Here is an 8,435-nt window from a genome sequence, read left to right as displayed (position 1 = left end):
ACATACATACATGCATACATACATACACACATACGCATACATACATACATATACACATACATACATACATACATACATACATACATACACACATACATACATACATATGAAAAAGAAAACATTGAACACGGTAGCGACCTTGATTGCCGCTAACGTTTCGTCAAGAACTTTACTTCGTCCTACTTACATAGATACATACTGTGGGGATCCGCTTGATCCGCGTTCCTCCTCCCGCGAGCGCGATGTTCGAACGAGCGCGCTTTCCCGCGCACGTGACGTCATCTCGCGGGCCGACGCACCGGCGGGCACCGACTGCCCCGCCGCCGCTGTCACTCATCCTCGCCCGGAAACCTGCTTCCTCTCCTCCGCGCCTTATAACCGCGGCGCCCACGTTTCGCGGGTCTCTCTCTCGGGGATCGCTCTCTTGGCTCTCTTGCCCTTGGCTCGAGCGCACGGAAAGGAGATAGAGGATTGAGTGTAGGGAACGCGAGGGATCGCGGCTCATCCGCACCCTCACCGCCACCCGTCCGGAGCGGGGCCCCTGACCCCAATCGGACGCGCGAGGTAGGCTAGCCCAACCTCGCCGGCAGCCCCGTGTCGCCTCAGCCGTCGCGGCCCGCTCGAGCCCGGCCTTGAAGCGCGCGTCGGTACAGGGTAGTTCTTAACCCTGTCTTGTACCACTCGGCCAATAAACACCCTGGTTCGTCCTGGCCCTTTGGAGCCTGTCGTCGCCTTTGTCGGTGAGTCGAACCCGTCGCGGCGTCTCCCTCGTGGACGCCGCGAACCCCTCTGGGGCATTTTGGATGGGTTATTTCCGGGCGTGGGGAAACACCCTGAACCCCACTTAGGCCCACAAGGGACCAACAAGCTCACATCGGCGCTCAACGTCTCTAACGAGGCTAGCCGGGGTCGTTTGCTATCCCGTAGCTACGCCCATTATGCCCACAATACATACATACGTACATGCATACATGCATTCATCCATCCATGCATCCATCCATTCATTCATTCATCCATTCATCTAACCATCCATCCATCCATACATACATACGTAGATGCATACATACACACATACCTGCATGCATGCATACACACATATACGCATGCATGCATGCATATGTGCGTGCATACATGCATGCATACATACATACATACATACATACATACATACATACATAAGATAAAGAAAACGTTGAACACGGTAGCGACCTCGATTGCCGCCAACGTTTCGGCAAGAGAACTTTCCTTCGTCATAGATACGTCCATCCATCCATCCATCCATCCATCCATCCATCCATCCATCCATCCATCCATCCATCCATCCATCCATCCATCCATCCATCCATTTATTGATTGATTGTAGTGTTTAACGCGCCGACGCAACGCAGGGGATGAGGCGCGCCGTAGTGGAGGGCTCTGGAATACTTTGGCCACCTGGGGATCTTTAACGTGCACCGAAATTTCGTACACACGGGCGTTTTTGCTTTTTCCCTCCATCCCATCCATCCAATCCACATACATACATACATACATACATACATACATACATACATACATACATACATACATACATACATACATACATACATACATACATACATACATACATACATACATACATACATACATACATACATACATACATACATACATACATACATACATACATACATACATACATACATACATACATACATACATACATACATACATACATACATACATACATACATACATACATACATACATACATACATACATACATACATACATACATACATACATACATACATACATACATACATACATACATACATACATACATACATACATACATACATACATACATACATACATACATACATACATACATACATACATACATACATACATACATACATACATACATACATACATACATACTGTGGGGTTCCACATTTCACACACTAGTTATTCCCCACCCCGCAGCCATCGCGTTCAGCAAACATGCCTTGCGAGCGCCGGCTGCGGACGGGTCCGTTGCTTGCTGAGATAGTCAAAGGCAGGGCGACAAGGGCAAAACACCAATGGCAGCATTTATGGCAATGTGCAAATCAAATACACTGCATACAGGCTAATCGAAGGCCATGACGGTAACATTGGGAGCGAGGCTTAAACAATGCTAGAGATTGCAAATGTAAGGGCGATAGCGGGCAACCTTGCTTTACTGAGGAATTTATAGTCACGGGATTCGAAAGGTGACCATTAACAATTAGACGGGTAGAGCAGTTACTATAACAGAGACGTACTCCCTTGAAAACGACCGAACGAACGTTGGCCCGCACTAACAAAGAAGACAAAAATGGGTGGGATAGACGATCAAATGCTTTTAAAATATTTGTTTGCGCGCATGCGAGCTGTATTGATCGGCGTGCAGTCCATATGTTTGATTCTGGCCAATAAGTAGGGACATGGCAGACTGAAGACGATTAGATAATATCTTCGCGAAAATTTTGCAGTCAGCATTCGTCAGTGTGATTGGTTTTTCGCGGTCTTTGATGGCTGAAGAGAATTAACATCCAGACAGCATTGAAAAATTCGAAACGAACTGGACATAAAATAGACTTAAAGCCTTGTCAAACTCTCCGGGCAGTCCATCGGGGTCAGGGGTTTCGGAGACCGGAAGCTCATCCACTGCGGCCTCAATGTCTTCTAGGGTAACAGAGCCACTTATAATGGAACTGTCGTCATCTGTCAATGGCTCAACTAGCGAGACAAACTGCCCCAAAGGTCGCTATCAATGGGATTAGAAGCACAGCTGAATAGTTCCTTGTAATAATTTTTAAAATCAGATATAATCTCTTTCGTGCTAGTTAAAAGAACAACATTTGAATTTATATCCAAGATGACCTCAGCGGCTGCGAGGTGGCGCTTGTTAAGTAAAGCCTGGCATGCCGGATTCTTACAGTGCCTAGAACGATCGTTCCGGGACCGAACACGTGCACCCCGATGTCGGTGCGCATCAATCTCGTGAAGCTGAGATTTTACGGTAGCGATTTCTTCCACACAAATGTCAGGCATTTCGCTTTCAATTTCATGGAGGTTATACAGGCTTTTAAGCAGTGAGTTTTCCTGGTAATGCTTGTAGAAAGTAGTAATCGACCCACACTCAATCGGTATGCCCCGAACTTCCTGCTTGAACAGCTTCCATGCTGCAAGAAAACGGCAAGTGCATGGAAAGGCATGCCTGCTATGTTTCTCGCACACGACCACAAAAGCTCTCATCCCGTAAAAGAGACCAATTAAGTTTCCATAGAGCCATTGGGTGTCTGAAAGTACTGCGACCACCTCTGCCAAAGCTCAGAACGACACGACAGTGATCCGAGAAAGAAATGGGATTGACGTCACATACAGGATGGTAGGAAATGAGCGCAGAGGAAATGTAAATACTGTTAAGCTGAGCTTGAGGAATCCCCTGAAAATGTGTGTATAAACAAGCCGTTCTTCCCGGTAACCCGGTGTCCACTATCCCAGAAGCCGCAATGACGGATGAGAAAGCCTCGGCGCTTCTATCTTCAAATGATAGAGGTTTGGCGCGATCATATGGTTCACAGACGCAATTAGTCACCCATGAATACAACAGCACGGTCACACTTCAAAAAATTACGCCCACCTCCCCTCGCGAGAACCCTGGTGTGATGCGACGCTGAGGGGGTTCAAGCGCAAGCGGAGAGCAACCGTCGACCGAAAGGCCGCCGGAGAGCGGCACACCGGTTATATTCTAGACACTATATATTCGCAGCGTGCCCGAAGGAGAGGAAACCGCGGAGAGAGAAAGTACTGCACATGCGCAGCACCGCGCGCAGCGCCGCCCACCGGCGGAGTGAGGGCGCGCTGGGCCGCACGCGCTCTCACCTGGGCACGCGCCGGCGCCAGTGCGTCTGCCGCGGCTATGACGCAATCCAATCCAAATCCAATCCAATCCAATCCAAGACAAGCCAAGCCAAGCCAAGCCAATCGAATCAATCGGATCCAATCCAATGCCCCTCGCGAGAGAGTGTTCGCTATCGGAGAGGAGAGCGGGAGAGTTGCTGCGGACAACGGACGCACGCCGCGGACAACAACGGACGCACGCAGGAAGGACAGGGCCGCTGACAAGAGATGCTCTGAGCGTCGCATCTAAAATTGATACAGATTTCTGAAACAGCTAGCTCGTTGGCCGCTATCATTGCCCGCTACAGACATTGATGAATCGTCACGGTACACCGTATAGCAAAATCGCAACATATGAACCGTCCCTCTCTATCTACCTGATGTGTGAGGGCAGAGTCCGGCAATTCTTTTTTTTTCAAAACAAATGGCACCCCCCCCTCCCCCCGCATCTGTTCTGGTAAATATTAGGTTTGCAACTGTTCCCAAAGGCGAGGGCAGTTTACATCATTTGAAGGCTAGAGGGTGCATCCGGCTTGGCAGGACCCAGCAGTTCTAGCCCAAGACGCCGAGCGCATGCGTCCGCACCCATCATTTGCCGCCAGAGAAGCCGAGTGCAAGCGACAACCCCGCCGAGGCAAACAGGAACACTTCATACCCTCTCCCAACAGCCTGTGCAGTGGACAGTCGACTTTCTCAGGGCGCGACAGCGTCCATTTTAAGGGCGAAGCCCTTTAGGACCTCGCAATGTGCGTGCCATTATCTGGAGTTGTCCGTGCGCACAGCATTGTAGGCCACCAATCGAAAGCGGCGCACACTGTAGTACCATCCGCGCGCCATTTCGGGAGAGCGCCACAAACTGCAGTAGCAAAGAGCGCGAATTTCAAAGGGTACAAAACACAAAAACAAAGCAAAAACTGCAAATTGTCAACGATAATTCGCGGAAAAAGAGCAGTTGCAATTACAGTTGAAACTACAGTGACTACAGCGAGCTACACTAGAGGGCACTGCGGTGCAATGCGTATATATAAGCGCGTTCCGGAATCAACCGACGACAATCAGGGGAACTTGCATAGACCTTGATTTTTCCAACTGCAATCTAGCCCCCCTCGAAGAACCACGGTCTCTGCTCTTCACCCATCCCAAGGCAGTGAACCTAAAGGGGAAACGCAACCCGGAACTCGTCACAACGCACCACCAATACCGCCAATAAAACACTGTATACTATATACAGTGCACACACGTTTGTCCGTTCATTAATGCATTTAATGCGCCATAATTCGTGTCAGTTCAGCCCCAATCGGGTCAATAAAATCACACATCTCCACGCCATGGACGATGCCGAGGGTGCGAAGTACTGGGACGCGAATTGTCTTTCGTGTGGTGCTTGTCATTTACAGTGCATTTACTGCCCCTCAAAATCATTTAAAACTCAGAGTGCATCAGCACGCACTGACGATGACGCTCGTCCCACAGGCGATACACAACTTCCGTCCCAGTGCTTCGCACCCTCTTCATCGTTCACGGCCTGGAGATGGTGATTTTTTTTTTGGTTCAGCTCTGGCTCGGCTTCAGTCCTCCAAAACATTGTCGTGTGGGGACAGGGTTGTGCTACTCAAACAAATTGTCTGAGATTCGTAGGTAAAGCCTAGCTGGCCCTTTTGTTGATTTGCTGCTGAGCTTTCAGGTTGTTCTCGTCGTACCGTAGCCGCAGGTTCATCCACTTTGTTTTCTCCAAATGGGCATTTGCGGCGGCTGGCACTTAAAGCTGTTGCAGCCTCCCCCGCCGTGGCGTACTTTCTCGGTCTTCTCCGCCCGCGACTACGGCTTGGAGTGTCATCCTCCTTAAGAAATGGGAATCAAACTCTGAAACCTCGCCCCGACATACAGGTGGTGCATCCGGAACGCTTTACGGGCGCTACAGCTGACACTTCCCTCATTATCTCCAGCGTTGCAGCTGCGCTTTCCCTCAAAGTCCTACTGCGCTACTGGTGATATTTCCCTCCACCTCCTCAGCACCTCTCCCACTCTTTCTCTGCAAGCTCTAGTGTTCCGCTTTTGCCCTTCCCATAACTACCCGAGCGCTCTCCGTCGCTCCTCCTACGACGGGGCTGTTTCTCTTTCCAAACGCGCGCTCCGATTTTCTGTACCTCACAAGGTGGCCTTGTACTTCAAAACGCAAACTGTGGCTACGGGGTTCTCACAGACGACCGTGGCTGCCAGGACGGACTCGCAGCCGTCTGAAGAACAAAATTTCCTTGAGTCCATGCACCTGAGTCAAGTAAACGCATGCAAATGAATTAAAATGTAAACGCATTTAATGTAAACGCATTGAAATAAATTGCGCCTTCCTAAACGGGCCATTAAGACAAAATGCAACTGTGGTTCCGGAGAAATGGGTTGAAAATATCAGAATGATTCCAAGTGAAAAGCAGGCTAACAACTAAGCTAGAGAGCAAGGAAAACAGATTAAATAGTGGGTACTCATCCTCCACTGTGGTAATGCTATTTAAAATTCCGGACTTTCCGGGGATAGCCCGCAGGTAGTCCGAGGATTCTCGGGTATTGTGAGACTGAGGATGCGTTACAGGAGCACTCAATATTAAAGAATGAATTGGCACTCCGCACCCTTGCCGTTTTGCAAAAAGACCCCATGCTAACTCTTCCACCTATTCCGCAGGTACTCAGGAGCAAGGCTATAGGCATGGAAGATGCCCTGTGGTTTAGCTGCATTAAGTACGGAACCCCATACCTGGAGCTTGAATCTTCCCACGAAGCCCGCCTCAAAGTCATGATACAACGAACCTCGATAGCTGCCTCAGCTTTTTAACTACAAAATCCCCATAAAAAGTACTTGTTGACAGACGCAATAACATGAAAAGAGCTACAAGAACCCCACAACTGGCCACAACGACACCACCTGCAATTGATACCGCCTAGATGAGCAGTGCTGCAGGTCCTGCGTAATTAGGCCGTAGCACTGAAAGACCACATGAAGCGTATTCCCCTAGTCGTCCTAACAAACGGCCATGTAGCAGTCACAGCTCGCAATAAACCTCGCACCTATGCTTCGCGCACACAACGCGGAGAGCGGCAAATCTTACCAAAGGCCATGAGAATAATCCCGGTACACTTTTTGCGCCGGCGTCACACCCGATCCTCACGGTCCAGCCCACGTAGCGCGGGTACTCACACCGCATCACAGCGACCACGGCATCCATAAACACAGCTGGTGAGATCGCCATAGCCATAGCAGCCACCACAGACAACGAAACCGTCACTATCATAGCAGAGTCCCCGTCCGCATGCCGGAGATACAGAGCAGCAAATTGGGATGAATTTGTGCACGTGCGTTTTGTATCCTTATGCACTACAAGAGACTCCACGGAGTCCACGGTGGTTCCAGGAACGACGATCGCAAAACCGCACTATATCGCCGTGTTCTTATGAGGTCAAGGGCCTCCTTTGTGCGGTTGGCGGCCGCCGATCAAACGACAAGACCCACAGCCAAGAACCGCGACTGTGCAATTATGCTGATGCCCCCAGTTACGCTTGATCGTATCAATTAAACGCCAACGTACAGTTAACGTACTACTCCTTGTCACTTCTTACGTCTTTTGGCGAGTAATTTGAAAGCTTTTAAGTGCAGAGCACTTCATGGGCTTGCCGTGTCGTCGTAGCTCGCTAAAGGTCGATGCGACTGCTGGAATCAGGCGGCGCAGCGAGATAACGGACCCAAGTAGAGCCTGGCGTACCGTCGCAGGGAGTCACGCTAAGGCTTCGAAAACCACAGGGTTTGAATAGTCATAACCGTTCGAACCTCCTGAACCGCTGGCGCTTGTCATACATACCACCTTTTTTAGCGGAAAGAAAACTGTAGGTACATTTCAGGCAAAATATGCGTATATAACTGGCAGACCCCGTGGTCATTCAGTTAGGAACACTCGTTGGGTTGGTTTTTACGATTGTAAGTGAAAAAAGTGGCCTCGCTAGAAAGAAATGCGGGTTCGAAATGAGGCAGAAAGGCTCCAGCCTCGCAAAAAAAGAATGGCGTGTCAAAATGCCGCAGAAAGGCTCCGGCCGCGCAAGAAAAAAACGGCGGGTTCGAAATGACGCACAAAGGCTCCAGTCGCGCAATAAAAAAAAAATGGCGCATTGGAAATAACGCAGAAAGGCTCCAGTCACGCAAGATAAAAATTGCGCATTAGAAATGGCGCAAAACAGCTCCAGCATACGAAATTAAAGCAAGCAAAAAAATAACAGGCAGGGGGCGCGCGAGCACTGCGAAGGCGGGAAATTTGAAATTCATTGGGTCACAGCTGTGAGCGGATAACGGTGCTGCAGCATATCATGGCAAATCACTGCTTTGCACTTCCGAATGCTTTCACATTCAGATGAATGCCTTTAATTTTTAACAGTGTTTTTTTTTCTTTCTTTGGTCAAAAAATTAAAAACATCTTGTAGCGATGGAATTGAGTTGAGTGAGGTGCCAAAGGCAAGCTAATTCAAATTAAATATAAAGAGAG

The sequence above is a fragment of the Haemaphysalis longicornis genome, unplaced genomic scaffold, assembly GCF_048455015.1.
Source record: "Haemaphysalis longicornis isolate Haplotype H1 unplaced genomic scaffold, Haemaphysalis longicornis Haplotype H1 scaffold_7, whole genome shotgun sequence".
NCBI lineage: Eukaryota > Metazoa > Arthropoda > Arachnida > Ixodida > Ixodidae > Haemaphysalis > Haemaphysalis longicornis.
This window is presented reverse-complemented; position numbering follows the sequence as displayed.